This window comes from Alligator mississippiensis, chromosome 1 (genome assembly GCF_030867095.1).
Source record: "Alligator mississippiensis isolate rAllMis1 chromosome 1, rAllMis1, whole genome shotgun sequence".
Taxonomy (NCBI): domain Eukaryota; kingdom Metazoa; phylum Chordata; order Crocodylia; family Alligatoridae; genus Alligator; species Alligator mississippiensis.
In genome coordinates, this window is record NC_081824.1 from 228,734,148 (window position 1) to 228,754,623 (window position 20,476).

Sequence of the window (20,476 nt, forward strand, 5' to 3'; positions counted from 1 at the left end):
CATCAGCCATATGATAAGGTTGAAAATAGTCAAAAGGCTGCTACAGATTGTGCCAAATGCTTAGATAGAACTGATATATTCTGCTTTACTGAAGATGTCAAGGATTTTAATAGAAACTTTTTACAAATTTGACACAGAATTTGGCTGAAGATTAACAGGAAAAACAAGAGAGAACCAAACCATAAATGGAAAAACTGACACAGCAGAAGGAAGAAGAGAAGTTGAGAGAACAAATTAAATGAACTCAAGTTGATCAACAGCATGATATATTTGACTGTGCATTACAACCTGAAGCATGGTTTAGCTTTCAGCTGTCAGAGAGCTGAAATGGCATTTTGTTGCAACAAGATGGCTGCTGCAGGCTGGGGAAAGCATTCCAGAGGCAGCAGTAAAAGCCTAGCAGCCCAGGGGAGGGGGAAGTGGTTGCAAAAGGAACAGGGGAAGGAGAGAGCTTGGGGATGGGTAGGGGAGGGGCTTTTTCTTCCTCCAGGTGGAAACATTGGGGGTGTCTGGGGGCTGCCTTGGCAGAAACCCTGGTACCAGGTAGGGGCAGGGCTATTTGCTCCTCTGGACAGGAAAACTGAGGCACAAGGGAGTTGGGGCCTGGGGCAGAGAACACACACACACAGAAAAGCAAACAGGGCCATTGGTCAAGACAGTCCTCAGGCACCCACAATCCCCTGTGCCCCAGTTTCTGGCCTGGAGGAGCAAGCAGTCCCTCCCCTACCCAGCACCAGGGCTTTCTGCCTAAGACAGCCATCACCTTCCGAGCTCAAGAAAAAGCCTCTTACTTTCAATTGCTGTTGCAATTAAACCTGGCCCTAAACCTGCCCCCTCGGCCAATCAGGCGGTGTGGGGAGGGGGGCTGCCATGATCTGGGCATAAAAATTGGGCCACCATATCATGGCCACCATTGGGTCATGATATTAGTGCACTAAAGTAACAGTGCTCTTAAACATGACAGAAGTGCAGTGTCTAGTAAGAGGGGCCTCTGAGCCTCCCTCCACTTTCTAGACTAGGAGGCACGGGGTGCTCATCCTACAGCACTGACCAGCATACAGAAGTTATCTATAGTCCTGGAGGTTGCTTAAGTGCTGTAAAACACAGTGCTTCAAATTTAATACCTCATTTAACAAGGGTTAATTTAAAGCGCTCTACCCATTTTTAAGGTGCTGTAAAGCCATGCGCTTCTGTTAAGCCATGGCAACAAAGCACTTTAAATGGCAAAAAAGCAACTTCTGTACACACCTTTATTTATAAAGCAAATATGCAATCACACTAAATGTTTTTAGCGCAAATTTGCTGGGTACACATTTGTCTACCCTATTAGAGATAGTCTGCATGGTTATAAAACATTGGTATCATGCTGTTGTTTTCATGGATGATGCAATAAGATGTTTAATTTTTTTCTCTCTGGTTCATGAGTGATCAAAAGTCAATGATGGGTTGCACCTTGAATGAATGATGCAGTCCCCCTTCTAACCACTGAATCAATGTAAGTTGAAGAAATATTCTGTAGTTTGTATTGATATTTCTATAAATGTGGCTAAGATCAAGTGTAAAAATATGCATTTAATAGTAGTATATTCCTCTATGTTAAATTAATATCCCGGAATTGCTTGAGGACAGATTTTATGATCTGCAGTGTCTCTTCACTGTCTGACTTTTTCTGTCATCTTTTGTTTCATTCAAAATTTGAAATATACCAATTAATACATTCTCTATATATTGTTGTGTACTGGTTCAACAGGAAACATCTCTATTCATAGATTTAAAGGTCAGGACAGAACATTAGACTCATCTACTCTAACCTGATGATGATTCATAGATTCATAGATTCATAGATGTTAGGGTCGGAAGGGACCTCAATAGATCATCGAGTCCGACCCCCTGCATAAGCAGGAAAGAGTGCTGGGTCTAGATGACCCCAGCTAGATACTCATCTAACCTCCTCTTGAAGACCCCCAGGGTAGGGGAGAGCACCACCTCCCTTGGGAGCCCGTTCCAGACCTTGGCCACTCGAACTGTGAAGAAGTTCTTCCTAATGTCCAATCTAAAACTGCTCTCTGCTAGCTTGTGGCCATTGTTTCTTGTAACCCCCGGGGGCACCTTGGTGAATAAATACTCACCAATTCCCTTCTGTGCCCCCGTGATGAACTTATAGGCAGCCACAAGGTCGCCTCTCAACCTTCTCTTGCGGAGGCTGAAAAGGTCCAGTTTCTCTAGTCTCTCCTCGTAGGACTTGGTCTGCAGGCCCTTAACCATATGAGTGGCCCTTCTCTGGACCCTCTCCAGGTTATCCGCATCCTTCTTGAAGTGTGGCGCCCAGAATTGCACGCAGTACTCCAACTGCGGTCTGACCAGCACCCGATAGAGGGGAAGTATCACCTCCTTGGACCTATTCGTCATGCATCTACTGATGCACGATAAAGTGCCATTGGCTTTTTTGATGGCTTCGTCACACTGCCGACTCATGTTCACCTTGGAGTCCACTAGGACTCCAAAATCCCTTTCTACCTCTGTGCCACCCAGCAGGTCATTTCCTAGGCTGTAGGTGTGCTGGACATTTTTCCTCCCTAGGTGCAGCACTTTGCATTTCTCCTTGTTGAACTGCATCCTGTTGTTTTCTGCCCACTTGTGCAACCTATCCAGGTCTGCCTGCAGCTGTTCCCTGCCCTCCAGTGTGTCCACTTCTCCCCATAGCTTTGTGTCATCCTCAAACTTGGACAGAGTACACTTCACTCCCTCGTCCAAGTCACCGATGAAGACATTAAAGAGTATTGGTCCAAGGACCGAGCCCTGCGGGACCCCACTGCCCACACCCTTCCAGGTCGAAACTGACCCATCTACCACGACTCCCTGGGTGCGACCCTCCAGCCAATTCGCCACCCACCGGACTGTGTAGTCATCCAAGTCACAGCTTCTTAACTTGTTCACCAGTATGGGGTGGGATACCATATCGAAGGCCTTCCTGAAGTCTAAGTATACGACATCCACCCCTCCTCCTGTGTCCAGGCGTTTCGTAACCTGGTCATAAAAAGAGACTAGATTGGTCAGGCACGATCTGCCTGCCACGAACCCGTGCTGGTTACCCCTCAGCATAATTTGTCCTGCCGGGCTCTCGCAAATGTGAGCCTTGATAATTTTTTCAAAGACTTTGCCAAGGATGGAAGTGAGACTGACTGGCCTATAGTTGCCCGGGTCCTCCTTCCTCCCCTTTTTGAAAATGGGGACCACGTTGGCCCTTTTCCAGTCCTCCGGGACTTGGCCCGTGCGCCACGAGCGTTCGAATATTCCCGCCAGTGGCTCTGCAATGATGTCGGCCAGTGCCTTCAGCACCCTCGGATGGAGCTCATCCGGGCCTGCCGACTTAAAGGCATCCAGTTCTTCCAAGTGACTCTGCACCATCTCAGGGTCTACTTTGTTGATGATGATGTCTTCTTTGTTCCTACAGTGCTGAGTCAGAATGTAAATAGGTAGATGTGCTGACAAGGTGACACTCTATTTTATTAAAAATACAAAAGGGCTCATTGAGTATTCCAAAGGCCATGCTTCCAAAAAGGTTTGTGGGTTAGTTCTAGCTTGATACACCAGGCATCTAAACAGGCCACGATCCAGAATACCCCTCACTCCACCACTCTAGTAACTCCCCAGGAATCTAAAGTTTGAACTAGAAACTTTAGGTGCCTGACTTAGATCTCAGTGACTGTGCAGAATCACCCATTCTGAACAGCTAGGCACTTCCCTCCTGCCTAGGCACCACTGCCATGCAGATATGAGATAGAAAAGTGCCTAATCTCCACCTAAATTCCTGGAGGGCCCAATCCATTGAACCTGTTCAGAGCATACTGACAGCATATTGAGAAGACTGATTACAACACAAAACACAGCCCACATGGTCATTTTGTCTCAAAAACATTGGTGGCTGCCTGCCTCCTGTATAAATAGCTTTGTGATTAGTGCACTTGCCTAAGTGCGAAACCTAGGTTCTGATCCTTCCTTAGTCTGATAGGATTCAAGCTTGCATCTAATACCTTCCAAGAGAATGTCTTATACTCAGGCTACATAACAGTCTGGAGGGGACGGGGTTCCAGTACACCAGTAGAAGTAGAATAACTGTGCAGTTAAGAATGCGAAAGTCATGAGGCTGGAAGGAGAACTAACAAGAGGAAACCTGACTTTGTAGCCTAGGACCGGGGTGGACAAAATATGGCCTGCGGGCTGGATCTGGCCTGCCAGGCCATTCTATCCAGCCCATGGGCCCCTAAAAAATTTAGAAAATTTATATTTATCTGCTCCTGGCTGCCTATCAAAGATAATAGGATCCAGGGGCAGTAGGACCCAGGGGAAGATGGCTGGACTCAGCAGCAAGGCCAGCCCAGCCTTGCTCCCCTACCCAGCCTCCTTCCACCCCTGCCCCCGCTCCCAACCAGAAGCCTCTGCCTGCTACAGCTTTCAGGACTTCCACGCATGCCAGCCAGTCACTCCAGCACCATGTGACTCCTGGCTGCATCACCAGACCACGGGAACACAGGGCCCATGCTGGTACCCCAGGGCCAGGAGCGGGAGGGGGTGTGTGCACATGTCCCTGCAATGAGGGAGCAGGAGAGAGAGACAGAGAGAGCAATGAGGAAGGGAAAGACTCTGTGTGTGTGTGTGTGTGTGTGTGTGTGTGTGTGTGTGTGTGTGTGTGTGTGTGTGTTTACGTGCAGTGAGAGAGGGAGGGAGACAGTGTATGTATGTGTGTGTGTTCATAGGGTAAGTGCCACATGCACATCTCACCATACACATGCACCCACACATCCCTTACACAGCCCAGCCATCCCCCCACAAACCCCACACCAACCCACATCTCACATATCCACACACTCACCCACACACTCCCTCATCCCACACTCACACCCCCACACCCTCCCCACACCCCACATACCCACACACCAAAACCCCCCCACAAACCTATACCCACCACCATATGCTACCCACCCCCCAATATGCAAGAGTAAGACTTCATTTTAAGCTATTGTGCAATCACCTCTATGTATACTACACAAACACATGTAAATCAGGACAAATGTTTTTTGAAATCAAATGAATTAATGTTGTAGATGTTTGATTTTTAGAATACAATTTGGTATTTTTCTGGTTTTGATATGGCAAAACCCCTTGCTGAAAGGAGTATTTCTGGGGGGAAGGGGAGGGACTTCTGGTGGCAAAGGTCGGGGGTTAGGGAGTGGGACTTCTGGTCACAAGATGGCAACCAGGGGGCTGTGCACCTGCCAAGGGGCAGGACTACCAATGTGGCCTTTGACAACTTGCCAAAACTCAGTAAGTGGCCCTCTGCCTGAAATAATTGCTTGCCCCTGGTTAGGACTATACAGTTGGAACTGTGAAGCTCTGGGTTCTGCTATTAGGATCACTCCTGTTCTTTATTTAGTGCCTCTCTAATGTAAAATATATACACAGTCCAGGGAGCAGGGACTGGAACCCAGCCCTCCCTTCCTCCCAGCTAGGTACTCAAGTCACTAGGAGAGTATACAAAACACCACCTGAATCTCCCTATGCCTGGAAAAGGGTGTTTGCACCTGAAAGCTTGCAAAGAACAATTTTTCCAACAATTTAGTTGGTCTAAAGAACGTTGAATGCCTAAGTCATACAATCATACTCATTTTTGCTTTCTTTTGATCCTTGCATTGTTGCCTGAGTGGCTATGTTGGTTCACTCAGGATATCTCCATATAGTAGTAGAGGTAAAAGTGTGTCCCTTCAAAATCACCCATGCTCAGATTCAGTTTAGAGAAAAATGAACTGGTTTGCCTGAAGTCAGACTAAACAGAAGTTGCAGAAGAGCATTCAGTTTCCCTAATTCCTAGGCTTGTATCTAATACACTGCTATGTGGTACCCAACAGGAGAGTTTCTAACCCTCACAGTCTCATCTTGACGACACCAGCCACACACTACTTTGGCATCATCATCAAAAGCCACAAACCCAGCAGGCAGAAGCAAGCTGGTCGGCTGTTCATGTCTCATCTTTCTCTTTTTGTGCAGCAAATTACAGACATGAATTTTTCCAAACTGCAGGTGGAAAGACTGGTAGCCTGCTGCTAACACCCCGTGTCCCTATTGGGGTTTCCTCCCCACATCTGCCCCACACCGATGTATTCACACACACGGCATCAATGATTGGACAGTTGCAGCAGGGTTGTTAGAGGCAAACTCAACAACATATGAAAACACCAGTAATCTGACGGAGAGCTTTTTAGTAAGCAGGTGGGCACATACCTCTATGAGGTAGATGAATAATATTAGAAGGATAAGAGGAAAAAACACTAAGGCAAATATTTTAAAAAGTGTCTCTTTTTACATCTGTTTTTATTTTAAAAGCTTCGGCTTTAGATTGCTGATTGTTTGAGGTATGCAGATGTCCCTGGTTGGGCACCCAAAATTAGAGGCCACTTTTGAAAAAGTTTAATCTAAGCAATTTGTCAGAATAACAGTGAGGCCTGCTGAATTAGGCATGAAGGTCAGCATCGTGATGAATAATCTAATTCTGTATTGCAAAATTACTTATTCAGGGTTAGAGTTTAAAGTTATGTCTACACAGATAGGATCAACCTTAAAGTTGCCCTGTAGCCCATACCTTCTGCATTATAAACGTCAGTGCTCAACTCCCAACAGCAGGCCACTCTCAGAGCCCCATTGAACTTCCAGGCTTCAGGGAAAACCCACCCCTGCTCACCTCTATGCCCACCCAACATATAATGTGTTCACAACACACCTTCATACATAGGACTTGAGCCCAGTAACAGTTCCACAAATCCCTGTTTTGACTTCCAGCCTTTCCGTACTCTACATCCTGTACTAATGTCCATAATAAGAGTCAAGCACAGTAAGAGAGACAAGCAGTTTACAAAATGGGGTCCCCATAGTGGTCCACTCAAAGAACAAGAAGCACAGTGTGGGTGGCTTTGAGGAGGGCTACAAGGGAAGATAACAGGAAAGGCTGATTCAGGCTGGTTGTAAGCAAACCCCAGGGTTGACCCTAAATATCAGTGTAAACCAGGGGTGGGCAAAATGCAGCTCGCGGGCCAGATGTGGCCTGCCAGGCCTTTCTATCTGGCCCACGGGGCCCCTAAAAATTTAGAAAATTAATATATAACTGCCCCTGGCTGTCTGTCATGTGGCCCTCAATCGTTTGCCAAAACTCAGTAAGCAGCCCTCCACCCAAAATAATTGCCCACCCCTGGTGTAAACACACCTTGAAACTCAGTGGGTACATCTACATGAGATACTTTACAGTGCAGTAGCATAGTTCACTGTGCAGTAACCATGAACATCTACATGTGCACATGCTTACTGCACAGTAAAAATCACTACTCATGAGTAAATTTGTTAACTGCAACTACAAGTAGCAAATTTACTCATGAGTAGTCACTGTGCAGTAACATTCATGTGGACACCAACCGGGAGCAAATTTGCTCCCAGTCAGCCCCACCACTAGGGGGGCAGCCTCAGTATAGCCCCAGGGCTCCAGGGCTGGGAGCCTCTCCTGCTCCAGGGCTGGACTGGCTCTATGCCTGCCCCAGCCCCTTAAAAGCCTGTAGGTACAGTGAGCCATGGGGCACATGCAGGCAGCCTGAGGCCACACCAGGGAAATGTATCCCCCCTATGCAGGCCACAGGACAGCTGTGTCAGCCTGCCTGCACCCCATCACCACTGCCTGGCACCACAGTGGTACACAGCTGCCAGGCCCATGCTGTCCAAGCCTGCAGAGTGCTACAGGCTTCTGCCAGGTCTGTCAGCACCAGGCCCAGCTCCAGGCAACTCCTGGCCAGCAAGGCCTGCTCCAGCTGCCTGCTGCCAACCCCCAGCAACCTGCCCCGACCCTGCAGAGGCTGCAGGGCATCACCTCACCATGTGGCCCCTAGTCCTGTGCTGTGCTCCTGTGCTGGGTGCTGCAGGCTGCAGGCATTTGCCCAGGCTCAGTAGCACAGGGACAGTCTCTTGGAGGCCCAGAGAGCTGGTGTGGGAGCCCCAATGGCCTCCTCGTCACCCATGCCACCCACTGCTAACTGGGGCCCCAACTGATCCATGGAGGAGACTGGAGACCTCATGGCACTGTGGGGTGAGACAGAGGTGCAGCAGCAGTTCACATGAAGTAAGTGCCCCAATGCCCAAGTCTATGAGGGATGCAGGAGTGCAAGCACTACCAGTCAGTGCGGCAGTACCACATAAAGGTCAAGGCCTTGCAGGCACAGTGGATCACCATCACTGACCACAACCATCAGTCAGGGAGTTCCCACAAGTCCATGCCTTTTATGTGGCAGCTGACTGAGATCCTTGCACCCCAGGAACCAGGCTGCAGCCATGCTATGTACTGCAGCACGGACAGCCTGCCTGACCCCTGCTCTGGCCTGGCAACCATGGTGATGTGTTGCCAGAGGGCCCCTTGGGGTACCTGCAGCCCATCGCACCGAGCTCCCCTCCCCTGGCTTACACCAGCAACTCAGGGAGCCTGGGCTAGCGCCCACCCTGATAGCTCCACAGCCTCAGCCACAAGGCACAGCCAGCCATGTCACCACTGGCCACCAACAGTGCCAGCTCCTCCCTGGGGGGGCCCTGCCCAGGCGTTCACATGCCCACACACAGTGCCCCACTGCCTGATGTGTCCACCAGGAGCTTCATGCCATCGCCGCCAGTTGGGACCCACCAGAGCCGCTGAGCACACCAGCCCCACCCACATGGTAAGCCCCCTCCCAGCCCCTGGCCCCAGCCCTGGCCCCCTTCCCTGCCTGGGTGAACCATGCTCCCCTAGCCCCCAGGCTCCCCCCACAGCATGCAGGGAGGCAGGAGACAGTGTAAAATTTTATTGAGCAGCCTGTGCCCCTACAGCTAGGCAGGCACAGGCCTCACACACTGAGGAATGCGTTGTTGTCACTGGTGATGTCCTCCTCAGCTGCAGGGGGCAGAGACATGTAGTGCAGCCCCTGCAGGTGGCAGCAGAGGTTGCAGAGTAGCCCCAGCTTGCCCCTCATACCACTGAACCTCAGAGTCCCATGACAGGTATGCCCAGGACACCATGGGCACAGATATGCCCAGGACATCATGGTGATCAGCAGCAGCAGGGGGTAGTGGGTCAGGCACCCCTCAGTCTGCACAAGCAGCTCTTTGTGCAGTGCCTGGGATATGCTCAGCAGGGGCATGCTCAGGGCACAGTGCCGGCCCAGCGGGGAGCTGGCCCTGGGGCACCTCCCCAGAGAAGCCCCCTGTAGATGTGGGTCCCATCCAAGGCACTGACGTACTGGGGGAATCCCAGGGCACAGAACTCCACCACCACCTCCAGGGGGGTTGTGTGCCTAGAGCACTGTGTGTCCCAGCACATCCTGGAGGGTGCCACATAACTCCAGGACAGCTTTCCTGGAAGTGGTCTTGCCACACCAAAAAGATGGCCCACATAGTGGAGGCTGGCAGGTGTGGCCAGCTTCATCAGGGCAATGGCCAGCCAGGTGTCTGCGTAAAGGGGCATGGTGGTGTTCTACCACTCCAGTTGTAGGCAGAGCTGCTTCAGGAGGTCCAGGAAGGCGGCCTGGGTCATCCTGAATGCCTCCAGCCACTGCTCATTATCCCAGGTCTGCTGGACGATGGGCAGCCACCAGTCCTGGTTGGCCCAGCAGGCCCAGAGGCAGAGGGGCTGGAGGCCCAGAAGGCCATGGATGACCCCAGTGCTGGCATCCAGCAATACATTGTTGGCACCCCTGCTGGGGTCTAGCGAGCAGGGTGGGGTCCAGGTGGCAGGTGTGTGGTGGCAACAACCCTGGGATGGCACAGTGCAGCCGGGCAGGTGGTCACTGCATGTGGGGGAGACAGCAGAGCTCAGACAGCCATGAGCTAGCCAGCAGTTGGTGTAGCAGGCCAGCGCAGTGTCCAGGATGAGCCAGGGTGCTGGGCATCACTGCCAGGGGCAGGGACTGGAGCAGTCATGGTATGGGGAGGCAGAGGCGGAGACAAGACAGCTGCTGTGTGCTGCCCCTGTGCTGGGCATGCTGCTCCTGGCCAGGAAAGTGGCTGGCCAGGGAGCAGGGATGCTGGCAGCTGCAACCAGAGCCTGGAGTCCCTCCTGGTGGCAGCAGGGGCCTATTGTAGGGCCACAGGAAGTGTGAGCAGTTTGTTGCTAGGAACAGCAAATCTGCTTCCACCTCCCTACATGTGTAGATGCCTGCCCAGGAGCATTTACTCATGAGTAGTTTACTTGTAAGTAAACTGGTCCCAGATCAAATGCGTGTGTAGACGCATCCAGTTTTCCTTATCAATAAAACAGAGTTGATTATATTTACTTACTTCATGTGGTTATGTGGGGCCTGATTATTTAATAGTTGTGACATGCCACATGCAATAATAATATGATTTTCAAAAGAGCCTAGGCACTCAACTTTCATAGGTTTAAAACCTTAAAAAATATGAGCCAGGATACCAGGAATTATAATGGCTAGTCAGTGATTCTAGCAATAGACTTAAAAATCTCTGAGCCTCATTTGACTATACCATGTGGTCTTTAGTCAGCCTGCCCCACTTACCTTCTCCTCTACCCCATCCCAAGTCTCTGGTTTATTTATAATTTCCCAGGCTTTAACTGTCCTTATGATAGGAGATGAGGAAACTACGGGATGACATTCTGAATCCACTGAAATTGATGGTAACACTTGCATTGGTTACCCTGCAATCAAGGTTACAGTCACAACGTTTCATATCACCTTAGTGTCCAAGCCATGCACAAAAACTAAACAAGGTTTTCTGCACTGGCATATATACAGTGTTCTAGGGTTCTAAACAGCTTGCCCTGTGGATGTATGAAAAGTAATCCAATTCCAGAGCTCACAACACCAAAAATACTAAGCCAATTTCCTTCAAATTCAGCTTGTTTCAAGAACTCAGTGAGATCTACAAAACAAGCAAATTTCTCCACAAAATTATAGAGTATTGAGTTACATATGCACAAATAATTTTCTTGGAATACATGGAATAAGAACAATCTTTTATACATGAAGACCATAAAAAAAGCAAAATGGATAGGGTTATTTTTTTTTTTAATATCACCTCTGGGTAGAGACCAAGTGTAGAAAAAAATTAATCTATAAAAGAATTTTTTGAGAAAGACATAAACCACTGAAAAAATGTGTTTATGTGTATGAGTGAGTGTAGAATTATATATGGAAAATTATGTGTGAGTCTTACTGATAGCATAGAGTCACTTCCACTATGAAGTGTACAAACTGACAATCTAGTTCTAAATGAATGTGGGTATTGGTTACTTATTTTCAACAATAAATATTAAAAATCAAGAAAAATAAATGCAGCCAATTGTAACAGTTCAGTAAACTTCTGAACGAGCAGGTCTTTCTTCCAGCTCAATAAAACTATTGACTTTTAAAATTTTGGTAGTGAAAAAATACAGAGCTTACATACATCAAAGTAAATTTTGTCTTCCATCTGGCTAAACCAAAGCATGCATCCTCTGGTAATTTATTTATTTAATTAACTAAATTCTGCTGCCCTACCTCAAGACTATTTCCATTCATTTCCTTTAACAAGACTACCCACATGAATTAGGGATGTCCTGTTTTGTCTCTATATGCTTACAAAATGATAAATAGTATACAATAAAAATATTGTAATAACAGTTGCCAGAACAGAAGTGGTTTAAAAATAAAGGCAACCTCAGCAAACACATACAAATGAATGATTTATCTGGAACCAGTTGTTTTAAATTGTTTTAGATTGTTATTTAAGGGAACATCTAGTAAACATGTGAGGGTATTAACAGAAAAAAAAGTTAGGAGTGTGCAGAATGAGGAGGAACAATAAATGAACCATGAACACAGACCAGAGGAACAAGAGCAGAATAGTCAGAGTTTGGGTGGGAAACATGTCCTTATCACTATTCCAGTTCCTGTTTTTATGTTAAGCAACAGGGACAGTGTTTACTCTAGATTTTGTTAAAACAGGGCATTTAGGAGAAGAAATATTAATAATACCTGATTGATATGTCTTGCCCTGTCATACCATCCATGTCATTTTGAAGCCCTTATTTTATAGTAGTCAATGGGACTGTTCAGGTGAGCAAGAGGAGTGGGCATTTGATAGACATACGTTTGTTTCTCTAATATAGGTGCATACCCCTCAGTCACTCCAAGCCACCTCCAGTCTGCCTGACATCGCACAGGAAGGTACCTGACTCCTGTTTCTGAATGGATACTAATACAGGGTGTTGGCATTTCAGAATGTTTCCCCCCTGGGGATTCCTTGCAGCTAATGATCCAAAGAAGAATAGTTAGCAGATGCAGTGTTTTTCCTGAAACACTGCGGGAGATTATGGAAAGCCAAGGCTAGAATAGGGCAGAGAAAGAAACCCCTAAATCTGATGGATGATCAATGTAAAAGCCTGAGGTTTCAAACGCGGTTTATTCTCTGTATTGCCAGAAGGTGTGTGCCTGAACAAGGTTATTTCTGCTTAGGAGCAAGTTCCTTTAAAGCAGGGATAGTTTTATAAGGCCAGAGAGAAGGACGTGCGTGCATTCAGAGACAATAGGCTGGCGAGTGCCGAGCCTGGAGTGAGAGGTCAGCACGAGTTCTGAGACAATGAGACCCAGGGAAGTCTGACCTGTGGCCCCAACCACTGGTGGGCACGGGGCTTAGGGATCAGCCCTTGGCAAACCTGCAGGCTCACGCATCCGAAGGAGAAATCGGGGCTGCGGTGCGCACCTGCACTGGTGTTCAGCTCCGAGGCGATCTCTTGCTACCTGGGGGAGGAGGCACGGCTGGATCGGGGTCTCTGTCCTGCACGCCTGTCAAACTCCTTGAAGTTGGCAGAGGTGCAGCAAAGTGAGTATTATCCTTGTCAGGCTGCTGCTGCCACCTTATGCTTCACTACCCCGGCCCTTTGGCAGCACGAACCTTCTCCTGCGACCAGGCTGGCAAGGCAGCGCCCACCCCGCGTCTGCACGTGCCCAGAGCCATCCCTCCAGGTCCGCGACAGCTTTCCTCCGCGGCGCCGGCTACTCGGAGAGTTGCAGGTTGTCTGGGGCCACCTCGGGGCTTCCCTTCTTGCTCGGCCGTCCAGCCCCTCCGCCAGCACAGCACCGTCCGAGCTGCATGCAAACAGACAGATTAAAACAGGGTTAATAGAAACACTGGAGGGTGGGAGGAGAGAAGTAAATAAATAAAGTAACAAGGGGAAACACGCAGATAATATAATATAATATAATATAATATAATATAATATAATATAATATATAATATAATATAATATAATATAATATAATATAATTGATGTGGTGATGTAATATAATATGTGATGTGATACAATACAATAGTGATGTGATGTAATGTAATATACGAGATGTGATACAATACAATACATTAGTGATCTTATGTGATGTAATATAATATAATGTGATTATTATAATATGATATAATACAATGCAATACAATATAATAGTGATGTAATGTGATGTTATATAATAGAATATATAATATTATTTATCATATCATATATATCATATGATATATGATGTGATACAATACAGTGCAATATAATATAATATAATATAATATAATATAATATAATATAATATAATATAATAGCCCTGCCTTGGCCCACGTAACAAAACTCTTTGCAGCTTAAGGTCTTCAGCGAGTACTAAAGAATTTTAATCCTGTCTGTTGTAATGGTGATTACTGGGGGGAAGGGGGAGAGAGGGAAGAAAATGCCACCTAGCCATTTAATCATTTGATGTTGCTCGTTTTCTATTAGAGGGTCAGTCACTGCTCTCTGCTCCACCTGCCTCTTTCCCCGCAGAAGTTGGTGTGCCAGATATTTAGAAAGCGGCAAACCTCTCTCATCTCCTAGTGAAAAAAAAATCCCCTCTCTGGGCCCTTGTCCGGAAGCCACACGGCAACTGCTCAGGTGTGAGTGCATGAAGGTAGGTCTCGCTTGCTCTTTCTTGCCCCCACCCCCATTGCAAAGTGCTGTTGAACTGCCTGTCCCTCTGCGGGGTCCTTTTCTGTATGGATGGGGACAGCTCGAGTCACGCTGGCGTTTCCATAAGGGGCCGGGGGGCTGCTGCTTACCAGGGGGAAAGGACAGAGGCGATCAGTCCTCTTTCACACCCTCATGTTTACCATGCCCTAGGCAGCAATATGCCAGCCATCCAACAACACACCTATTTCGCTGAATCCCTGCTGCTTTTCAAGGGTTATTGAGAGAATGTGATCAGCAGTCCCTATAAATAACCGAAGTCCCGGTCTCCTGATGGCCCGACGGCTGGAGGAGAAGTTTGCCGCGGGCTGGTTGCCTGCTTTAGGATATGAAGCAGCGACCGGAGTCGAAGAAGCCTTCCCCGGCTCCCACTCTGAGAGCGCCGGGAGCCGCGCGCCTGAGCATGTGGGAAGCAGCACCGCGCCGCCGAGGGGAGCGCCGCTCCAGCCGGGCTTGGCACGGGGGAAGCAGGAGGAATCCTAGTCGGTGTCTTGCCTTCCCCTCCCGGGCCAGGAAGGTACCGCTCTACAAGGGAAAACAGAGAGACCCGCGCAGGGTACAGAAGCTTACTCAAATGTGTGCGTGCTGTCTGTTACGCAGGGTTGTCTATCTGTCCACATGCACACACAGGCGTGCGTGTGCGTGTGCGTGTCTGCGTGTGCATGCGTGTGTGTCTGCAAAGACATACACCTATATGCAAATGTGTTATCTATGTAAATTCTGGTCATATATACACATATACATACACACATATATACACACACACACATATATATAGGGATGTATGTGTGTGTACATAATATCACCGATTTATATAGGCAGACAAGGTTCTTTGGGTAAATCTGATATCTTTTATTAGACCAATGTATGTGTGTGTCTATCTATTATGAGTGTATGTGTGTATGTATATATATGTATATATAGGTGTGTATATGTATGTGTGTGTGTGTCTATCTCACCGATTTATATATATGTATGTATGTGTGTGTGCGTATATATATCACCTATATATGTGTGTATGCGTGTGTATCACTGATTTGTGTATGTATATATATATAGTATCACCGATTTATATATGTATGTGTGTATGTGTACATAGCTCACCGATTTATATACGCGTGAATATGTATGTATATGTGTGTGTATAATATCACCGATTTTTTGATTGTGTACATGTGAAATCACTGACCACACACCCACACACACACACACACACACACACACATCACTGACATATACACGCGCATCCACAAGCAGACATATACACATGATGATCCCGGATCTCTGGACTCTGAATACATGTAACAGCACAGCGTAAGAGAACTGTAAACCCTTGAAGTGGGTGGGAGTCAGTCATTTGCTCAGTAACCGTAATTTTACCGACCCCCGAAAGCGCAGGCGACCCCTCGGAGCTGCTCCTGCCCTGAAGAAGCATCCGTGATGTGTCCGACAGGGGAACGCTCCGCTGTCTTCAGTCCCAGCGAGCAGGGGCGCCGTGCCATTCAAGTCACCAGACATAACAGCCCACGGGGACTCAGGTCTCCGATTGAAAATGTCCCAGCAACTTTGTTTCCTCCCCCACCCCACTTTTTATGTAACTGTGGAGGATTATGCCATCGTACCGTAATTTTCCAGCAGCCGGCTCTGCACGTAAACCTAACTGCTGGTGCTGAAAAGGTGGACAGCTCCTAGCAGCGTGTCTCTGCCTCGCACCAGGCACCTTACCTTGACTCCCGCTTGGGTTCTATTTAGCACTGCGGTTTGAAATGTGAGGCGCTGCTTTTAAAGGTGAATTGTGTCAGTTTTCATAATAAACAGCCTTCAGAGCGATTAGCTGCCATCGCGGGCTAAATGTGTTTTCTTTTGTATCAGGCACAATGCTTAAATAATAGCGAGAGAGAGAGAGGGGAAAAAGGGGGAAAAGGAAGGGGAAAAAAGCCATTAATGCAACGAACAAATGCGTGAAAGTGTACAGACGTGATAGCTGCAACGCCATTAAAATCAATCTAATAAATATGCTTATACGGAGCTTTGTTTTACAGTATTGTGTGACCCGATGGTTCTTTAAACGCTGTTTTCACAATTTCTCTCCCCCCCCTCTCTCTCCCCCTCCCTCTCTCTCTCTCTCTCTCTCTCTCTCTCTCTCTCTCTCTCTCTGTGCGTGTGTGTGTGTGTGTGTGCGCGCGCGCGCGCGTGCGTTTCCCCAAGCAAACTGACAAGCCCTGCAGAGAATCCTTCTCTGACTCCAGTGAGTAAGTCGGCCGGGACGGAGTATTTAAAAATACAGAACAAAATGTGATCGATACCAGGGGAGCGAATTGCTCAAATAGTGTCCCAGAAGCAAACTCCAGGTTTAAGGAACGAAAGTAATAGCAATCAACCGTGTAACTGGCTTGGGAAGTCCTGGAACCACCCTATTGCTAAGAGGGAAAGGATTATTTTCCCCCACCCTCTTCTTTCTTTAGTTACCTTAAACATTTCTGTCTGATCAGGATTTCCACTGAGCTATAGCCGTGTCAGCGCCTCGCACCACAGGACAGGGACTCAGGCTGAAAAGTTTCAAGGAGTGGAGAGAAGTTAGTGTCGTTCCTCCATTCAAAATATTACTACTACTACTACTACTAATAATAATAATAATAATAGTAGTAGTAGTAGTAGCAGCAATAATGATGGCGATGACAAGGGCGATAATAATAATAATAATAATAATAAATGATACCCCACTAGAATGGTTTTGGCTTAACAGCTTCAGGTGGGGATTGGGCACTGTCCAGAATGCAAGGAATCCATTCCATCTGCTAAAATGCAGAGGGGCCTGACTGTTTTCTTTTCTTTTCTTTTCTTTTCTTTTCTTTTCTTTTCTTTTCTTTTCTTTTCTTTTCTTTTGATTTTACCCTTCTGCTTTCCGCCGGGCAGCTGAATAGCGTTTGGTCCGGATCGGGGTATAATGGAAATATCATCAGGAGACAATTACCCTTTCAGAGTATTCACTTCTCCTCGCTCACACACACACTGTTATTTGAGAAATAGGATCATTTGATTTCATATTGCACTAAATAACACCCAGCCGTCTCAAATTGCCAGCTTCTTAAAAACCACCCATTGGAATAAATTGCGACGCGACTTCCCCCCCCCCCCCCCAATCTTTCTATCTTTCCCAGAACAATATGATGGGACCCGGGAGTAACCTATAAAAGAAAGGGGAGGAAAAAAGGGGGAAAGATCCTGACGGAGGCACACGCGGTGTGTGTGTGGGTGGGTGTGTGTGCGTGTGTGTGTGGGCCGCCCGGACATAGCACTGAGGTCCAGGTCCGCGCCCTGGTCGGAGCCTCCCGCCCTGCAAATGACAAACAAAGAGAGCCCGCAGGTGACCTGGCAGGCTGCAGGCAGACTGGGTGGGGGGAAAGCCGCCGGGAAGTGTCCTCGCTACCGGGGATCGCAGGGCTTGTTGGGTGCTATCAATATCTGTCGTTGGCCCCCATCATCACTCCCCATTTCCTTCACTCCCCATTTCCTTCTCCTCCCTTCCGCCCCCCCCCCATGCAACCTCCACCCCCTCCAACTCCTGCTGCTGCAGAGCATCCATGCGGACAGACACATACCACGGGTTTCTCCGGCTACCGCTGGACTCCTCGGCATGTGTGCGGGAGCGCGGGGAGGGGTGGGGGGCGTTGTTCATACCCCGGTTGCATTTGGGTCAGAGATGAGAATTAGCACCGAGTCCTGGGATGTGCGGGGAAGAAGCGGCTCTTTTTCTCCTCCTCCTGTTTCCTCTTCCAAGGGCAGAGTCTTAGAGCGAGCGGGAGCGAGAAGAGAAGTTCCCTGCAATAAACAGCAGTCAATGACATTTTCGAGACAGATAAGCAGCGCTCAGCAATGCGCTGGATTTGTTAATTGGCACTTGAACTGCTCAGCCCGATGTACGCGATTTTGCTAGTGTGTGTGCGTGCGCGCGCGCGTGTGTGTGTGTTTTAAGCAAGATGTTACCCTTTGTTGCATTGGCGACGTTGATGCCAAGGTGCAATGTTCCTTTAAGGCTATCGATACCCTGCTCTGCTAATCTGGCCATCACCGACTTCATTATATTTATATTAGTGTCACCCTCGGATTACTAATTAGATTTGCTGGATAAATGAAATTATTTGTAGGTGCTGTGTACGGAGAGGGGAGCGGAAGGCGGACTGGGATTCCCAAACATTTCACAAGACTTTTAGATGCCTCGGAAACCTCCAGCGCTGACTTATTTTTATTAGCCGTGCCTCGGATAGTGTATCTGAAGATGCCATAGGAGCTTGGTTTTTTATCCATCAAATGGTTCAGGGCCCCGTCTAATGCCCTATCCTACCTCCCAGTTTGATTCCCTTGCTGAAAAAGGCCCCCTGGTTCACAGGGAAGCACTGAACGAAGCTAGGATCTAGAGCCAAAGCGAAGTGGGAAGCTGGGTGTTTAAAATAATTTCAGGCCCCGATTTGTGCAGTAAAAAAAGTGGGGAAGGCAAGGGTTTTGGTGGGTGATATCTCTCATTGGACCAACTGCATGGCTGGGATAAAGTCGAACAAGATTTCCAGTGCAAGAATAATGCCTTGCAGTCGAAAGCTTTTCTAACTTTACCCCAACCATGTAGGCAGGGAAAAAAAGCTCCAGAAGAACCGGGACCCACAGCCTGGGAGACGTTCAGATGCCCGGCTTTGAACTCAGGGCGCTGATCAACAGGATCTTTTCTTCCTCGCTGGCTTCAGTGAGTTTTGGATCAGGCCCTACAAACTTGACAAGGTGGCCCCAAAGACAAAAATTGCTACATTGCCTCGCACCAACTGGGGCCGGGAAAGAAAGGAGGAGAGAGATGTAGGTCTTGAAGGGTGCATTTTTTAATTGATTTGTCTGATTAAAAAGCAGCAGCCGCAGCAAGTCACCAGCCGCGTTGGAGTCCAGAGAATATTCAGAACTAGACTCTAGTCTTGGCGTTGGCAATGAGCATTTAAAAATGTATGGGAAAACCTTGCTTATACTTCGTCTGAATTAAAAAAAAAAACCAAAAAACTGTTGCTGTTTTTTTTAAAATGGGAGATAGTACCTCTCCTCTGAAAGGAGTTTAGCGTACAGATTGGCCAAGAGGGCTCGGGGGAAGATGGTTTTTGTTGTTTCCATCGTTTTTTAGCATGTGGGAGGTGCCCGCAGAGTCCAGTAAGGGAGAGCGGGCAAGCGGGTGGGTTAATAGGTAGCTTTTGGCAGGGAAACCACGGCGACTCCGAATCTCTCCCGAAGCAAGCCCTCGGCAGTTTATTCCTCACCTAGGGGCACAATACAGGATCGACCCCCGTAAACGGGATTGCAAAATAACCCTCTTCCATAACTGCCACAGTTATGAAGATAGGTGAACTAAGTGCTCAAAATCAGGCCTGGATTTTTGCCGGTGATATTTTCCATTGGACGAACTGCATCGTTGGGATAAAGTTAGACAAGTTTTCCACTGCAAGGCATTCTTCTTGCACTGGAAATCTTGTTCGACTTGATCCCAGCCAGGCAGTTGGTCCAATAAAAGATACGACCCCTCCAAAACCCCTCGCCTTCCCCATAATTCCTGGATTATCACGGCTACTACACTACCAAATGAAGGCCTAACACAACTTTACACGTGTGTGCGTGCGGGGGCAGGCGAAGTTTTTCCAGGCTGCCCTACCAATAAATATCTCACCCGTGGTCTGGTTTAGACTTCAGCCCCTGACATCATACAGCAAAGTTGCTATATTAACAAGGCAGAGACAAACACGAGGATCATATTCACTTTGACGGGTTCTGGTTTTGCACAACTAGTTTAGGACAGTGCTACTTCAGGAACTACACAGATATGCCAAAGGCTGCACTTTAGAAAGCAATCTACAAGCCATTGCGAGGACACCGGCATTCTCCTTGAGTCGTAAACACAGCAGGAGACAAGTGATAGATATGTTCTTTAGTGACTCCACAACCGATCTTATTTGAAGTCTATCTAGATAGATAGATAGATAGATAGATAGATAGATAGATAGATAGATAAGATCGGTTGTGGAGTCACTAAAGAATATATCACTATAAACTGAGCGATATAATATATACATATCTATCTCAGTTTACAGTGATATATATGTATGTGTATATATATATATATATATATATATATATATAAACTGATCTTATTTTAAACAAATATACATATACATATATGTGTGTATACATGCACATTCTCATACGCATAGGCATACGCATACACATACACATATACATGTGTGTATTTAAAATAAGATAAGTTGTGGAGTCACTAAAGAACATGATTTGTAAAAGAAACTAACACGGGTGTGCTTTTTTGGGAAGCCTCAGATAAAGCTGCATGTAGTATTGTACTACATTCAGAATCCACACAGACCGAAGGATGAATAAAAAGAAGTTAAAACTCCCATTTGAACG

The 20,476-nt window shown here is 47.5% G+C and overlaps 1 long non-coding RNA gene across 1 annotated transcript; it reads right to left on the minus strand.

Moving 5' to 3' along the window:
• Nucleotides 1–12,437: 12,437 nt before the first annotated feature.
• Nucleotides 12,438–17,478, minus strand: LOC109284014 (uncharacterized). Its single transcript, XR_009458932.1, has 3 exons — nucleotides 16,502–17,478; nucleotides 14,217–15,912; nucleotides 12,438–13,142 (listed from the first exon to the last, which is right to left on the minus strand). It is a non-coding gene; the product is annotated as an uncharacterized LOC109284014 (long non-coding RNA).
• Nucleotides 17,479–20,476: the final 2,998 nt, after the last annotated feature.